The sequence below is a fragment of the Mchenga conophoros genome, linkage group LG8 (assembly GCF_057382185.1).
Source record: "Mchenga conophoros isolate Kocher_MC1m ecotype Shallow Benthic linkage group LG8, M_conophoros_male_GT1.1, whole genome shotgun sequence".
Classification (NCBI taxonomy): Eukaryota; Metazoa; Chordata; class Actinopteri; order Cichliformes; family Cichlidae; genus Mchenga; species Mchenga conophoros.
Genome location: NC_140533.1, coordinates 968,373 through 986,148, shown reverse-complemented (window position 1 = coordinate 986,148; position 17,776 = coordinate 968,373). Strand labels below are relative to the sequence as shown.

The 17,776-nt window shown below is 44.0% G+C and overlaps 1 protein-coding gene across 4 annotated transcripts in view; it reads right to left on the bottom strand.

Moving 5' to 3' along the window:
• LOC146567875 (RNA binding protein fox-1 homolog 3-like) overlaps positions 1-17,776 on the bottom strand; it is a 597,530-nt gene that overhangs the window by 297,422 nt on the left and 282,332 nt on the right. The gene's annotated exons all lie outside the window — the stretch shown is intronic.

The window sequence follows — 17,776 nt, the reverse complement described above, 5'->3', positions numbered from 1 at the left end:
TATATTGCGCTTTTCAAGGCACCCAAAGCGCTTAACAATTCCACTATTCATTCACTCTCACATTCACACAATGTGAGAGTGAATGTGAGAGTTGGTCCCTTCTGGGGGTCCTTGAGGATCAGGACTGTCCAGCCTTTGGTTAGCCACTCTGGGTATCTCTCATTTGTGCTGCCAGTCGCTCGTGGAGTGCAGTCAGCTCCTTCAGCCAGTAGGCGTGAACCATGTCGGGCCGTGGTGCTGTCCAACTCTTCATACTGAAGACCTTTTCTTGGATATCTACCCCTGTGATGTTACTGGACCCTGTTCAGGGAGGTCGCTGTGGTCTGCCCTCAGATCCACTAGCTCCTGAGCATTGCTGTTATGGGTTGCGTCCTTCTCCCATATGCTCTTCCAGTATTGTTCTGTCTCCAGCCTTGATGGTGCTGTTCTCATGTTGTTCCCCTGCCACTGAGAGTACACCTTGTTGTACCTCGTTAATCTCTAGCTGTGAGAGCAGTCCCTTCTTTCGAATGTTGGAACACTGAACTACTAGTTGTTTGGATTTTGGGTATCAAAGAATCCATAGGTCTCTCATCCTATTCATGTAGCCCCTTCCACCAGGGTTACTTGCGTAGTAGCATTCCAACAACGCCCTGTTTTCGTCTCTTGCCCACCGATGCCTTCTTGTTCCAGTAGTCCACTTCTCGTCAGGGTGCCCTGCTTCCTCAACACCTGACGCGGACCTTGTTGATCTAGGCGACGTCCGAGCCGGCATGCCTTCATATTTATGTCTCGCTCATGTCTGCGGTAGGCTTGCTTAGCATGGGTCTAGCCTTAGGACCCTTACTGGACACAGACACCCCAGGCGGGAATCGAATTCACGATCCTCTCCGTATATATCATCATTTGGACTGCAATCCTGAACCTGCAGCTGAACAAATCAGAACCTCACTTGTCTGCTTAGGAAGTTGTCCATCACAGTCTTTTATCATAGCAGAGAGAAGGATGTCCTGTCAGTATGGAGGACAAGTGATGTATGATACCCTGAGATGAGGGCAGAGATATTAAGTGAGGGATGATGGAAACAGATTGATTTAAAAAAATAAAAAGCAGAGTGTTGTCTTTATGTTGAACTGAATGATGACGCTGCCCGAGGAACTGTGTGCGTTGCTGTTTTTATGTCATATATTGATTGCTTTATTATACTAATGAATAAAGATCAATGACTGATATATATCCATCTATCAACACCATTTTATGTATATGCATTTAATGATGTCTATAATATATGTTTCTGTCTCTAATCAATTTGGAGAGATTAGCAAATGTATTTGTTTTTAGATTGTGAATATTAATTAAAATGTACTAAAAATTATACTTTACAATATTATTGATCACAGGTTATCATATTATTAACAAGCACTATTACATTGGTTTCCACTATGTTATTCCTTTTTTACTATCCCCTTTACCTAAAAAGCACAGTTAATGCCAGACTATTATTTGACTGTTACAGTACTTTACAATTACACAATCTTTAAAAATAAGGCAACACAGTAAAGTCTGCATACAAACTTCAGGTTTTCTGTGTTTGCAGGAGTGAAGTGCAGTCTGCCCTTTTCTGTCGTATATACAGTATATCTCTTCACTTTCTGATTCTGTGTGTGTGTGTGTGTGTGTGCGTGCGTGTGTGCGTGCGCGTGCGTGCGTGTGTGTGTGTGTGTGTGTGTGTGTGTGCGTGCGTGCGTGCGTGCGTGCGTGCATGTGTGTGTGTGTGTGTGTGTGTGTGTGCAGCTGGTATGAAACAGCCATGATTCACACATGAAAACCAAAGAACTGAAGTTACAAGATACTGAGGAAGCTGTCAAACTTGGATTTCACTCATACACACACACTTTCACACCATCAGGGATTTCTTGTAGTGGAGTAGTGAAGTACAGACTTGTAAAATATTCAGCAGGTTTTCACATCTCCCCTCCTTCCATCATTCCTGTGTCTGGAAAAAGCCACCTCTCACACTAGGGGAGAAAGATTTTACTTCAAGGTTTCACTGAGAAAACACACACACACACACACACACACACACACACACACACACACACACACACACACAGAAACAGAAAACATAATACTTTTACCATTTAGTATTATTGATGCATATTTCACACTGTGAGCTCCATTTACATGAGAAGTTATCTGATGGCCATGGTCTTGTGTGTGTGTGTGTGTGTGTGTGTGTGTGTGTGTGTGTGTGTGTGTGTGTGTGTGTGTGTGTGTGTGTGTCAGAGAAATAACCAATAACCCCACAGCTTTTCATCATTGATTTTTCAAATGAAACCATTATTGCTGACAAGGAGCGATTTAGTCTGTCAGCAACAGTGTTGGTCCAGTTAGTTGAAAAAAGTAATTAGTTGCTCATTACTGATTACTTCTCCAAAAAAGTAATCCTGTTACTTTACTGATTACTCATTTTCAAACATAATTAGTGTCACGATCCTGGGTCTTAGTACCCAGTGTTTTGAGTTCTAGTTCATTTTGATGTTTATAGTATGTTTAGCTCATTAGGCCTCCTATGTTCATTTGCTTATTAGTTCCCCCTTGTGTTTCAACCCATGTTAAGTCTCCCCTGCCCTTCATGTCTCTCTGTGCCCCCTCTGTTCTGTTTATTGTGTGTCTTTGCATGTTTGAGTTTCTTGTTTTCTGTCACCCTGCATTGTGCATTATGGTCTCATGGTTGGTCTTTTGTTACTCCCTCTAGTCTAGTCTCTTGTGTTCAAAGCTGAGTATTTCCCTCTGTGTATTTTGGTTCTTAGACCTCTGCCTTATGGTTTGTCTCTGTTTCTTAGTTGCTGTCTCCACTGTGTCTAGTTCGCGTCTCTGTGTGATACTTCCTGTTTTACTTTGAAGGTCCATGCCTCATGTGAGTGTTTCTAGTTTTGCGTCTCTGTCTCGTCCAGTCCTGATTTCTCCCAGCTGTGGCCTCCTTCTGTGTCTCATTCCCTCGTTATCCCTCTGTGTATTTAAGCCCTGTGTTTCTCTTTGTCAGTGTCGTAGTCTCCCTCATAGCTGTGTGATTGTTCCCTGTGGCTCCTCGTGCTTTAGTCTCCCCAGTTTAAGTTTAGTACTGTTTTTTGTGTTTCACTTTATGACAGCATTAAAGCTGTGTTTTTGAGTTTACCTTTCGTCTCCGTGAGTTTGCGTTTGGGTCCTTCTCCTGCCTGCCACACAGCCGAACCATGACAATTAGTTATTTAGTTACTTTTTAAAAACATGATACACAATCTGAATATGTAATAAAGCAACAGAACTTTCAGCCCAGTTCCAGTTTTTCTGAATAATCCATCATAGAAAATGTAATGAAATGGAAAAAGTCTCTTTTTAATACACATTGCATCAAGCAAAAATTTAAATATATGCAACTGTCTCTGATTTTCTGCATATTCCAGCATATAAAATCAAATCATGTTTTGTGTTTACACCCTTTTAAATAGGTGCAAGTAAACCACAGCAGAAATAAATAAAATCAAAGACTCGGCAGCTCTGAGTCCTGTCACTCTTAAATCTATTGTCATCTCACTGTAAAAAACCCTGTAATATAAAAGTATTTTACTGTGTATTTTACAGTTTTGTATTGTTTTTCTACAATATCATTAAATTTACATAAATAGACTGTGATTTTACATGTCAAATGTAAAATAACATAAAATCACTGTAAATGTAATAAAACATAATTTTCTTGTTTTTTAAGTATATTTTTCAAATGTAAAACTATGGAAAAATACATAAAATGTTCTAAAAATTAATGAGAAAAATCAATAATTAAAGGAGTATTTGAATTATAATTTTGCTGAAAATGTCATCTAGCTCTGTTTCAATAATTCAGAGGTGAAAAGTGAAAATATAATTAATAGGAATAAAAATGAAAAAAAAAAACCATATAAAACATTGCACGGCCACGCTGTGCTAATTATATATTTAAAAAAATAAATGTAGAGGTAGGAATTGCAATTAATATAAATCTCTAAGTATTCACAACATTCCTGAACAGAAATAGGCCTCTGCACCTGGGATGAGAGGGTGTGGTCATGAAAACAATGTGACATGCTATTGGATGTTGGGACACATAACGACATGAGGAATTTGAACTAACAACCACAAGGTCGCACGTATGGCTGTGGAACACGCGGTGGAAGAGAGAGGGTGGTGAAAGATCATCCATGCAGTGCTGCAAGGCAAGTATATCAAACTCAGCTTAGTAGAATTAACTTGGCATTGCTTGACCACTATGGCTCGTAGTTTACTGAGACGGTAAAAGGTATGGAATCCCTAACTATGAAGGCAAAGCACGTCGTCTGTCAGTGTGAGGCAGGGGTGTCGAACTCCAGGCCTCGAGGGCCGGTGTCCTGAAGGTTTTAGATCTCACCCTGGGTCATCACACCTGAATCAAATGATTAGTTCATTACCAGGCCTCTGGAGAACTTCAAGACATGTTGAGGAGGTAATTTAGCCATTTAAATCAGCTTTGTTGGATCAAGGACACATCTAAAACCTGCAGGACACCGGCCCTCGAGGCCTGGAGTTCGGCACCTGTGGTGTAAGGTGTAGTTAGACCAGCCACTAGCTTGCTGGCTAGCAGAGTTGTTGTTTGCTAATTTGTTAGCTGCCAGCTTTCTATAACCGTGTAAACACAGCAGTTGCAACGTGGATAGTGTCTACACCGCTAATACCCGTTAGGGGGGCCGCGACGACAGCGGCCACTGATGCATTTGTCTTAATGTGAAATTAAGCATGCAACTTAAGAGTTAATAGGTGAGCTGTTTCACTCTAGCAGCACACCTGCACTCCTGTAGAGAGCTTGTGCGCACCAAGATGAGCTGCGCGATGAAGTGAGGGAAGTATCCCACTGTGCTAGCTTTGCCCTGTAAAATGTAATGGACATGTAAAGGATAAGCAAAGTATTTTCTTTTATTTTGTGGAGAGGAAGTAGACTAAAGCAGCTGAGGTGAATTATTTGACTACATATAAACGTACAGTGCAGACATGTATTTGGATTTTGGCAAGTTTCATGATTTATAAGGTTTTTTTTCTTCCACTGCAGATTAGTGGTGTTCTCAAATTTATTCATTGAGCTGTAAAGGTGAGTATTGTGCTGCATTTAAGGATGTCAAAAGATTGTCTGTGAAGGTTCTCAGTCATCCAGGTCATCGTAGTTTGCAAAGAAAAGCGTCTGGACTTCTTTAAGTTGCTTGAAGACGTTTCACCTCTCATCCAAGAAGCTTCTTGGATGAGGTCAAATGGTGGAGAGTCCCAGATATAAACCTAGTGGGAGTTTCCCCCCACAGAGGGACAAAAGGACCCCCTGATGATCCTCTAATCGCCTGAGCCAAGGTGTGAAACTGGGTGTGGGTCACAATCAGCCAGAGTTTCGGGTGTGTTCATTGTGAAACCTGGCCCCACCTTATCATGCGAATTCCTGAGGTCAGATGGCCCAGGATGTGAGTGGGCGTTAAGGCGTCTGGGAAGGGATCTCAAAACTGGATTATAGATGGCAGAGAGTTGGTGTCGTAAACGAAACGAAAAAAAAAAGATGTCAAAAGATTACACCTGTCGCAGTTGTGGTGGTGCTTTAATGTAAATGTTTGGGCACCCATGGTCAAAATTTTAGTTCATGTGAACAGTTAAGCAAGTGGAAGATGAAATAATCTCCAAATGGCATAAAGTTACAGATGACATTTAATTTTAAATAAAATAAGTTTCATGTTCTTTTTATTTTTTTTAAAAAACAGAAAAGGAAAGGGCCCACAGCAAATGTTTGGACACCTTGTAGTTTACCGGCGGCCCAAACTGCATGCCAGTGTATGTAATTGATATACGTCAGTTGTAACATTGCAGTTAGTTGTGTGAGTCATGTGTGGACTTGTTTTTTTGTCCCCTTGTCTCTTGTTCATGTACACAACAGGAAACTCTGCTTTGGCAGCCGAGCACTTCATGTTATCTGTGGATGAGGCCATTGTGAATGGCCATATCACTATCTTCAGTGACGCACTTATCCTGATGTTTGGCTCTTCTGCATGAACATTTCTTATCCATTAGGCCAAGCAGCAACCTTGGGGCACCAGTCAATTTGATGCTTTGAAACATAAGAATGACGAGACAGTGAAATCTAAAGGTATGCAATCCAAATCAAATAATCAGATCTCCTTTCATTTGCAGCTAAAACGTATAAGACAGCAATGCTTGAGTGTTGAGATGATTTGTAGATTGATATATCAACAAATAATTAATATTTGCGTTTCAGATGGCTGTCTCTGAAATATCCTTGATGCTCATGTCAAGTTATAGAAAGAGACCTTTGAGTAGTAGATGTTTACAGATGTTTCACTGCCCTGAAACAGTATTTGCAAGACTCACAGGTTAACCAAACATCTTTGCATCACCCTTCTGTTCCACAATGACCTGTATGTCCAAACACGCACTCAAAAGCAAGCTCTATCTACATTTAGATTTATTGCAGATGTAAAAAACATACAGTCCGGTCCTCAGTTTCTTAATGAAGTTGTTGTTTTTCATTCGACAGGTGCCTTAAGATAAACCCAAAGTGGAGCGGAACACGTCTAAGAAAAACCTTGCAGTCAATCCAAAGGTTCTGACATTGATCACCAAAATTGCGGACTACGAGTGGAGAACATAAAAAGTTCTTATTTTTATCCTGAGGATAACATAATCTGCTGTTCAGTAGCACTGGTCTCTGGTTCATGGTAAGTGTCAACAGCACGGGTGGCCAAATTGCAAATTTCTCCAAGGGAACACAAATGGCCAGCAGCAGCCCTAAATGTGAGACTTTCAGAAAGCTAGAGCTACTTTGAAACCTGCAGGTTATGTGCCTCAAATATTCCCCTTTTCGTTGTTCCAGATGTGGAGAGGCAGATGAACATTCGAGGTGGCAGTGTCCCCTTCTTTTGTGCTCAAATGTGCATTTGAAATTTTTTTTCTATGGGCCTTTGTTCATGCATAAGTGTTAGTTGTTCTTGGATTGTTCCAGGAAGGGTTATCTTTTTGTCAATAAAATCCATGTTAATGATTGAAACCATGTCTCATGTCTTATAAGTAAAATAAACATGTAAAAACTGCTCATACACAACATATGATCAAGAATTAACATAATCTTGATGTAAATACAGGGAGTGCAGAATTATTAGGCAAATGAGTATTTTGTCCACTTCATCCTCTTCATGCATGTTGTCTTACTCCAAGCTGTATAGGCTCGAAAGTCTACTACCAATTAAGCATATTAGGTGATGTGCATCTCTGTAATGAGAAGGGGTGTGGTCTAATGACATCAACACCCTATATCAGGTGTGCATAATTATTAGGCAACTTCCTTTCCTTTGGCAAAATGGGTCGAAAGAAGGACTTGACAGGCTCAGAAAAGTCAAAAATAGTGAGATATCTTGCAGAGGGATGCAGCAGTCTCAAAATTGCAAAGCTTCTGAAGCGTGATCATCGAACAATCGAGCGTTTCATTCAAAATAGTCAACAGGGTCGCAAGAAGCGTGTGGAAAAACCAAGGCGCAAAATAACTGCCCATGAACTGAGAAAAGTCAAGCGTGCAGCTGCCAAGATGCCACTTGCCACCAGTTTGGCCATATTTCAGAGCTGCAACATCACTGGAGTGCCCAAAAGCACAAGGTGTGCAATACTCAGAGACATGGCCAAGGTAAGAAAGGCTGAAAGACGACCACCACTGAACAAGACACACAAGCTGAAACGTCAAGACTGGGCCAAGAAATATCTCAAGACTGGTTTTTCTAAGGTTTTATGGACTGATGAAATGAGAGTGAGTCTTGATGGGCCAGATGGATGGGCCCGTGGCTGGATTGGTAAAGGGCAGAGAGCTCCAGTCCCACTCAGACGCCAGCAAGGTGGAGGTGGAGTACTGGTTTGGGCTGGTATCATCAAAGATGAGCTTGTGGGGCCTTTTTGGGTTGAGGATGGAGTCAAGCTCAACTCCCAGTCCTACTGCCAGTTTCTGGAAGACACCTTCTTCAAGCAGTGGTACAGGAAGAAGTCTGCATCCTTCAAGAAAAACATGATTTTCATGCAGGACAATGCTCCATCACACGTGTCCAAGTACTCCACAGCGTGGCTGGCAAGAAAGGGTATAAAAGAAGAAAAACTAATGACATGGCCACCTTGTTCACCTGATCTGAACCCCATTGAGAACCTGTGGTCCATCATCAAATGTGAGATTTACAAGGAGGGAAAACAGTACACCTCTCTGAACAGTGTCTGGGAGGCTGTGGTTGCTGCTGCACGCAATGTTGATGGTGAACAGATCAAAACACTGACAGAATCCATGGATGGCAGGCTTTTGAGTGTCCTTGCAAAGAAAGGTGGCTATATTGGTCGCTGATTTGTTTTTGTTTTGTTTTTGAATGTCAGAAATGTATATTTGTGAATGTGGAGATGTTATATTGGTTTCACGGGTAAAAATAAATAATTGAAATGGGTATATATTTGTTTTTTGTTAAGTTGCCTAATAATGATGCACAGTAATAGTCACCTGCACACACAGATATCCCCCTAAAATAGCTAAAACTGAAAACAAACTAAAAACTACTTCCAAAAACATTCAGCTTTGATATTAATGAGTTTTTTGGGTTCATTGGGAACATGGTTGTTGTTCAATAATAACATTATTCCTCAAAAATACAACTTGCCTAATAATTCTTTACTCCCTGTATAATCAGAGCTTTTGTTTAATAAGGGTTCTTTGGATGTTTTGTTACAGATAAAACCCACAATCTTACAGGGAGCACACTTAATTCAAGTGCAGTCCAGTACATATTCACCAGTATCCCACCAGTACCACCAGGGGAGAGAAAATTTTAGACTTACTGTATGCTAACGTCAAGGATGCATACAGCTCCTCCTCCCTCCCCCCACTTGGTAGGTCAGATCATAACCTGAATCACCTCACCCCCCGCTATGTGCCAATTGTGAGGAGGGAACCTGTGACCACCAGGACTGTTAGGAGGTGGTCAGAGGAGGCAATAGCGGAACTACAGGGCTGTTTCGAGGTGACCGACTGGGAAACACTCTGTGAGCCTCACGCCGAGGACATCAATGGGCTTACTGAGTGTATCACAGACTACATAACTTTCTGCACCGACTCCATTGTTCCAGCTCAGACTGTTCATTGTTACCCAAATAACAAGCCGTGGGTGACTAAGGACATCAAAGCCCTCCTCAACAACAAGAAGAGGGCTTTCAGAGGGGGCAACAAAGAGGAGGTGAGGAAGGTCCAGGTGTTACTAAAGGACAAGATCAGAGAGGCTAAGGACAATTACAGGAGGAAGCTGGAGTGGAAACTCCAGCAGAACAGCATGAGAGAGGTGTGGAGGGGCATGAAGACCATCACTGGATTCAGGCCAACCAACAGCAGGGGAACTGAGGGAGGTGAGAATAGAGCCGACGAGTTGAATCTGTTTTTCAATAGATTCGACACCACAGTGTCTGCTCCCACCCCCACAACCTCACCTGCAGTCAGCCTGGAATCCAGAACCACACCACTGTGCCAGCCTCTCTCTTCACATGTTGCCTCCTGTGAGATTCCTGACACCCCTCCCCCACCCATCACCTTCACTCAATACCAGGTTGAGATGCAAATGAGGAGACTTCACTCAGGCAAGTCTGCTGGACCAGACGGAGTGAGTCCCCTCGTCCTCAAGACCTGTGCCCCCCAGCTGTGTGGAGTCTTTCATAAACTGTTTATGCTGAGTCTGAGTCTGCAGAGGGTCCCGGTGATGTGGAAGACATCATGCCTCGTCCCTGTGCCAAAGACGCCTCGTCCCAGTGGCCCCCAGGATTACAGGCCCGTGGCACTGACCTCCCACATCATGAAGACCCTGGAAAGGCTCATCCTGGACCAGCTGCGACCCATAGTAAGACCACATCTGGATCCCCTTCAGTTCGCTTATCAGCCTCGTCTCGGAACAGAGGACGCCATCTGCTCAATCGTGTCTACACCCATCTGGACCAGCCGGCGAGCACTGTGAGGGTCATGTTTTTTGACTTTTCCAGTGCTTTCAACACCATCAGGCCGACCCACCTGGGTGATAAGTTAGCAGCGATGCAGGTGGATGCTTCTCTGGTGTCCTGGATTGTTGATTACCTGACAGGAAGACCACAATATGTACGTCTCCCACAGTGTGTGTCTGACAAGGTGATCAGCAACACAGGGGCACCACAGGGGACTGTCCTCTCCCCCTTCCTCTTCACCCTCTACACCACAGACTTCAGCCACTGCACAGAGACCTGCCATCTTCAGAAGTTTTCTGATGACTCTGCAGTGGTTGGATGCATCAGCAGGGATGATGAGACAGAGTACCGGGCTGTGGTCGACTCCTTTGTCACGTGGTGTGAGCAGAATCATCTGCAGCTCAACGTGGCAAAGACCAAGGAACTGATCGTGGACTTCAGGAAGACCAGGAAACACTTGACCCCTGTTACAATTCAGGGGGTCAGTGTTGACATTGTGGAGGACTATAAATACCTTGGAGTACACATTGACAATAAACTGGACTGGGCTAAAAACACCACAGCACTTTACAGGAAGGGCCAGAGTCGTCTCTATTTTTTGAGGCGACTGAGGTCCTTCAACATCTGCCAGAAAATGCTGAGGATTTTCTATGAGTCTGTTGTGGCCAGTGCGATCCTCTATGCTGTTGCATGCTGGGGGAGCAGGCTGAGGGTCGCAGATGCCAACAGACTTAATAAACTGATCCGTAAGGCCAGCAATGTTACAGCTGGGATGCCCTGTCTGGCAAAGTGAGCCTTCAGCTTTCTAATCACAGCGGTGGACTTAGTGTCCGGGAGATAGTCAATTACCCAGAAGTTTGAATAGTAGTCCACTGTGATAAGGTAGTCCTTGTTGTCAAACATAAACAGGTCCGAGCCCACCTTAGCCCATGGTCTAGTCGGGATCTCATGTGGGACCAAGGTCTCTTTCTGCTGTCTGTAGTCAACTGACCTGCAGATGTCACACTTAGTCACATAAGTCTTAATTTGTTTGTTCATGTCTGGCCAATACACACACTCTCTGGCTCTCCTTAGACAACCTTCTACACCTAGGTGTGTCGAGTGTAGTCTAGTTAGGATCTCCTGTCTCATGGTAGTCGGGACAACAACACGTTCACCTCTAAACACAAGTCCATCCTGACTACTCAGTTCATCCAGGAATGAGAAGAATGGTCTGATGTCACCGTCAGTGTCTCTTTTGTCTGTCGGCCAACCTCCGTGAATTGTATCTATGAGAATCTGTAGTGCTTTGGCCTCTTGTGTAGCAGTCCTTATGCTGTTTAGTCTGTCAGGTGAGATGGGTGCATGAGTGACCATGTTAATGCTCTCTATTTCCTCCTCTATGGAGCCCTGTGGTGAGCACTCTGGAAGATATGCCCTGCTCAACGTGTCTGCTAATAACATGTCTTTGCCTGGCACATACACCACATCTATGTCATATTTCTGAATGCGGATAAGCATCCTTTGCAACTGTTTGGGTGCGCTCAACAGTGGTTTTCTTACTATGGTCTCTAAGGGTTTGTGATCACTGTGTACCACCACTTTACGACCATATGTGTACTGATGAAACTTCTCCATGCTGAAAACTACAGCCAAAAGCTCCTTTTCGATCTGGGCATAAGCTTGCTCTGTACATGTAAGTACTCTACTCGCAAAAGCCACAGGCTTACCCGTCTGCATGAGTGCTGCACCTAACCCTTTGTCAGAAGCGCCACATTGTACTGTCAGCTCTTCCTCTGGGCAGTAGTATTTCAGGACTGGAGCCTCTGCTATAGTCTCTTTCAGTCTCTGGAATGCGTCTTCATGTCGAGTCGTCCAGTTCCACTCACTGTCTTTGGGTGTCAGTTGTCTCAGTAAGTCGCAATTGTCAGACAGATGTGGGCAAAACTTTGCTAAGTAGTTCACCATACCTAACAGTCTCTGTACTGCCTTCACGTCTGTAGGTCTGGGCATTTTTTCTATAGCCCTAACCTTCTCTGGGTCTATTTTCAGACCGTTGCATGTCAGCTGATGTCCAATGTACGTAGTCTCCTTCTGTTTAAGTTTGGACTTGTCTGCGTTCAACTTAATGTTTTTCTGCCTGCAACGAGTCAAAAACTTTCTCAGCTTCTCGTCATGGTCACGTACTGCTCCAGCATCTGTGTCCCCCTGACCCGTGATCAGCACATCATCTGCAATGATGTAGATCCCTGCCAGTCCATCCAAAGCTTGTGTGAGCTTCCTCTGGAACACTTCCGGAGCTGGACTTATCCCCATTGGCATCCTCAGCCATCTGTAGCGTCCAAATGGAGTTGAAAATGTTGTCAGGTAGCTCGACTCCTCCTCCAGTTTCACGTGCCAGAATCCACTCTTCACATCGCAGACAGAGAACACTTTAGCCTTTGACAGATCTGGCAAAATGTCCTCAATGGTGGGCAATGGGAAGTGGCTCCATTGTAGGGCTTTGTTTAAGGGTTTTGGATCTATGCACACTCTTAAGTCCCCACTCTGCTTTTGGACCACAACCATCCCACTGATCCAGTCTGTGCTGCATTCTACTGGTGTAATGATCCCTCTGCGCTGAAGATCTTGAAGCTCCTTTTTTAACGGCTTTATCATTGCAATAGGGACACGCCGTTTTGGTAACTGCACTGGTTTCACAGTTTCATCCACCTCGAGCCTTAACTCTCCCTGCAAACAGCCATCTCCTGTGAAGACATCGGCATACTCTGTTTTAATCTGATCCATGTTCCACTCATTGGCTGTTGGGTGCTCTGAAGTAACGATGCTGTCCAGTTTCAAGATGTTTTCATAGTGTACTTTTATGAGTTTCATCGCTTCGCTGGCTCTCTTGCCCAGCAGTGGTACTTTACAGTCTTTGTCAACCACTTGAAACTCCAACCGATACAGTTTCTGATTTCTCGGGTAACGTAGCTTAACTTTGCATTTTCCCAACGGCTTTATCTTACTTTTGTTGTACATCATCAACACTGTTTGTGTGTCCTCCAACTGTGTGTTCGGGCTTAGCATGTGGATTGGCATTACATTACAACTGGCACCACAGTCAATCTGAAAATTTACAATCTCTTTGCCCATCAGCATGCCTGCAAAGAGTTGAGTGCCTCTCACTTTGTCAGTGTTCTTTGTAGTTGAAACATGTGTGTCTGCCTCTGTAACACAGAGAACGTCCTCATACTCATCACTCTCACATGCTGTCACGTTGTGTACATTCGTCCTTCTCTTCTGCTCTGAATGTGCCATGCATTTAACTGCAAAGTGGTTTTCTCTGCCACACTTTTTACATTTCTTCCTGTATGCTGGACATTTTTCTTTCTTTTTTTCATGTGTTCTGCCACAAAACTTACAGTCCACTGCGTCGCTGATCCGTTTCTGGCGTGCAGCTCCACGCACAGCATGCACCTCCTCCACTGCAGCTCCCGAAATGGTTTTGCTGTTTTCCCGCGACAGCTCCGCGGCTCTGCAGTGCTGTATGCATGCATCCAGTGTCATGTTTTTCTCACGCAGCAGTCTTTCCCTCAAACTCGGGTTGTGAAGTCCACATACAATCCTGTCACGAATCAGTGAGTCCCTTATTACTCCAAAATTGCACGTTTTTGTCAGCAGCTTTAATTCCGTCACATAGCTGTCGATTGTCTCACTGGCGCCTTGGTTTCTCGTGAAGAACCGATAACGCTCCACAGTTTCATTAACTAAAGGATTGCAATGATTGTCAAACTTCTCAATAATGTCCTTAACTGTCCACCGATCTCTCGCTGTGTCGCCCATTAGCGTGTCTAGCAGCTCCCTGCCGCTCTCACCAACGAGATAACTGAACAAGCTTACTTTTTTCTGTTCGCCATCTAAGTCCATGGTCAGCTCCACATAGAGCATAAACTCGTCCCTCCAGGTCTTCCATGTCCGTGATAGGTTACTGGAGTCCAATACCAGCGATTTAAGGCCCTCCATGCCTCGTGGCGGTGCTAACTCGATTAGCCGCTAGTTGCTCACCCCTCCGACAGGCGTCTCTCGGGGGTTCACTCCGGCCGTGCAGCTTGCTCCGCTGTCCGCTCCGCTGCCACCATGTTATATTCTGGTCTCATTCACGACAGACTCCAGAATATCTATTTCCTACCCAACGGGGTAGTAAGTTTTATTAACAAGTCATGCGACTCAGATTGGTCCTCTGTCATGTACAACAGCAACACACACCCTAACAATCCTTACTTGTGTGACACTCTAAAACGTCCATGCAGCAACACAATCTATTGTGGAACAAAACATCTTGCAAACAATAATTCACATTATTACACCCGGTGCCGTGGCGTGGGCGTCTCAGATGGCCAGCAGCCCCCGGTGGCACCTCCTCTCTCCACGCTGGTCCTCGGGGATTCCATCATCAGGAACATGCGGATGAGGGGGGCGCTCACGCTGTCGTTCCCGGGAGCCACCGCTGTCGACGTGAACAGAATTCCTAACATCCTGGTGTCCCACCCACAGGCCAACCGGCTCATCATCCACATCGGCACCAATGACATCCCCAAACAGCAATCTGAGCTGCTGAAGCTGGACTTCCTCCAACTCTTCAGCCTCCTTGGTCAGTTGCAGGTGAGTGCTTTTATCTCCGGGCCCACCCCCACCTGCGGCAGAGGGATAGGCTGTTTCAGCCGGCTGCTCAGCCTTAACATCTGGCTTTCCTCCGCCTGTGTCTCCCACGGTGTGGGTCTTATTAACAATTTTGATGCCTTCTGGGAGAGGAGGCATCTTTTTGGGGCAGACGGGCTCCACCTCAATGCCTGGGGACGCCGTCACTCCCGCACATCGCCCTGTCATTACCCCAAACTGACATTACCTGCTGATCTGTCTGCCACTGACTGATGTCCTCCTGGTCCCAGCTCCTATATTTGTTCCACTTTTAACAGTAATACACGAAACTCTGGACTCGGACCTCTCTCTCCCACAGTCAACACAATACCCGTCATAATCACAAACAGAGAGCAACAGAATTATCACAAATCCAGTAACTCCAACAACATTAATAACCTCCGGCCTTGAACTCTGCTGTCAAAACTCCACCAGTCTCAATCAGTATGGCACTTTTAAATGTACGCTCTCTGTGGAACAAGTCTTTTATTATTAATGATTTAATTTTAGATAATAAACTTGACTGTTTATTTTTAACTGAAACATGGCTGGGTTCGGATGCACCAGTTGTTCTCACTGAGGCCTCCCCACCAAATTTTAGTTTCTCTTTTTCTATTAGAAGTGGTAAGAGAGGTGGTGGCAGTGCATCTTTAGCCAACAACACACTCACCACCAAACACATTTTATTTGACTATTTTACCACTTTTGAATTTCATGCTATTGTTTTTAGCAGCCCTCCAGTTTTATCTGTCACAGTTTACAGACCACCTAAAGACAGCGCTGCTTTTATCAAGGAATTCTCTGAATTTTTAACAAACATACATTCAAACTATAATATGATAATTTTAACCGGTGATTTTAACCTGCACATAGATAATCCTTCTGACCCTGCAACAAAAGAATTCTTAAACATTCTTCACTGTTTGGATTTTACCAGCACGTCACGCAGCCGACTCACAACAGAGGACACACTCTGGACCTGGTCATCACCCATGGGCTGTCCACCAGCGTGTCCTCTGTTGCTGACTTGGCTGTCTCTGACCACTACTGTGTGTTTTTTAACATCACCGGTTTTATTCAGCAGTGCGAATTGTGAGGAGGCGCTATCTAACCTCTGAAGTGGCTGCAAATTTTACCAGGGTTTTAGACGAATGCCCCCCTGTGATTCTACCTGCACCCTGCGATCTGATTTTTAATCATTTCAACAGCAAACTGAAGAAAAGCCTTGACTCCGTTGCTCTACTCACCACCAAAAAGATTAACGTAAAACATGCATCACCCTGGAGAAACGAAGAAGTCAAAAAACTCAAAAGAAATTGCAGGGCAGCAGAAAGGAGATGGAGGAAAAATAAAAATGCAACCAACCATCAAATACTTTGCGAGCAACTTAAAATGTACAATAATACATTAAGGAAGTCAAGAAATTCATACTTTGCCAAAATAATCAGTAATAACAAAAATAGTCCCAAGGTCCTCTTTTCCACCATAGATCATTTATTTAACCCTGATTTTAAAAGCTCCAAAAGAACCCCCACAGACTCGCTCTGTGAGCAGTTTGCAGACCACTTCAGGGGAAAGATCAGCGCCATCAGATCTGATATTTTATCTAATCGCGATATGATTTTAAACACATCTGAGGGCTCGATTGTACCTGAGGAGACACTGGACAGCTTTGTCCTGGTTAATGCTGAGAACCTGCAGAAAGTTTTCTCCACAGTGAGACCCACCACATGTCCTTTAGATCCAATTCCTTCTTCACTCTTTAAAACACTTTATGGATTTTTTGAGGCTGAGCTTTTATACATGATGAATTGCTCTCTTCAGTTGGGTGTCTTCCCTGCTGCCTTTAAAACGGCGGTGGTGAGGCCCCTTCTGAAGAAGAGCAATTTGGATTGTAATGATTTTAATAACTACAGACCTGTATCCAACTCACCATTTTTAAGTAAAATCTTAGAAAATTCCAGTCTGGATTTAGGGTGAACCACAGCACAGAGACGGCTCTCCTAAAGGTTTTAACTGATCATAGATGTAACTGGGACTCCCAACAGCTCTCAGTCCTGGTGCTACTGGATCTAAGCGCAGCCTTTGATACATCTATTCTAAAATGTCTGGATTTTCCACTTATTTCTCTGCATTCATGAGCCGGGTTGCCTGTTTGTTTGTTTGTTTTGTCTGTTTTGTTTCGTTCTGCTATGATGTTGTTGGGGTTTTTTTGTTGGTTTTTTTTGCTTTTGTTTTTTTTTGGTTGTTTGTTTAATCTTGGTGTCAGTGTAAAGTTTAAAACTCAATAAACACACAGTTATAAAAAAAATGCCTTAATGGTCTTGGGCCTTCTCATCTCTCAAATTTGCTTTTACCATATGAACCCTCGCGGACCCTGAGGTCCTCTGGTACTGGCCTTTTGATTGTCCCTAAAGTCAGGACACATACTCACGGAGAGGCAGCTTTTCAGTGGTATGGTCCTCGTCTGTGGAACAGCCTGCCGGAGGAGCTCAGGGCCGCAGAGAACGTACATGTTTTTAAGAACAGGCTCAAAACCACCTTTTTAATTTAGCTTTCACCTAACGTTTATTTATTTTATGTTATCCTGTTATTCTATTTACATTATTAAATTAGGTCCTACATAATATTTATTGTATTTTATCTTTTTATTCTGTATATACTCTTATTAGGTCATATCTCCAGAGGGGGCTCTCTGCACCGGGGCTGTGATCGACCGTGGCTGCTGGGGCTCTGGGGGTCCTCTCAGCCTTGCTGGGGGGCTTCTTTGCCTCCCTCCTGCTGTATGCCCGGCCTGGAGGCTGCGGTCTGTGACCGGCTCCCGGTGCAGACGGCTCCGTGTGATAGTGTTTCCTCACCTGGCTCATGTGTGCCCAGCCCAATTTTGCCCAATTCTACTTTTCAAGTGTGTGTGTGTGTGGGGGGGGGGTATGTATCCATGACCGATTATGCTAATGAGAGTGTGGGGAGCGAATTGGAGGGCGGGGTGGGCTGTAAAGCACTTTGTTCTACATTTCTGTATGAAAAGTGCTTTATAAATAAAGATTGATTGATTGATTGATTGACTTCACGTTTGATAAACATCGTCATAAACTCC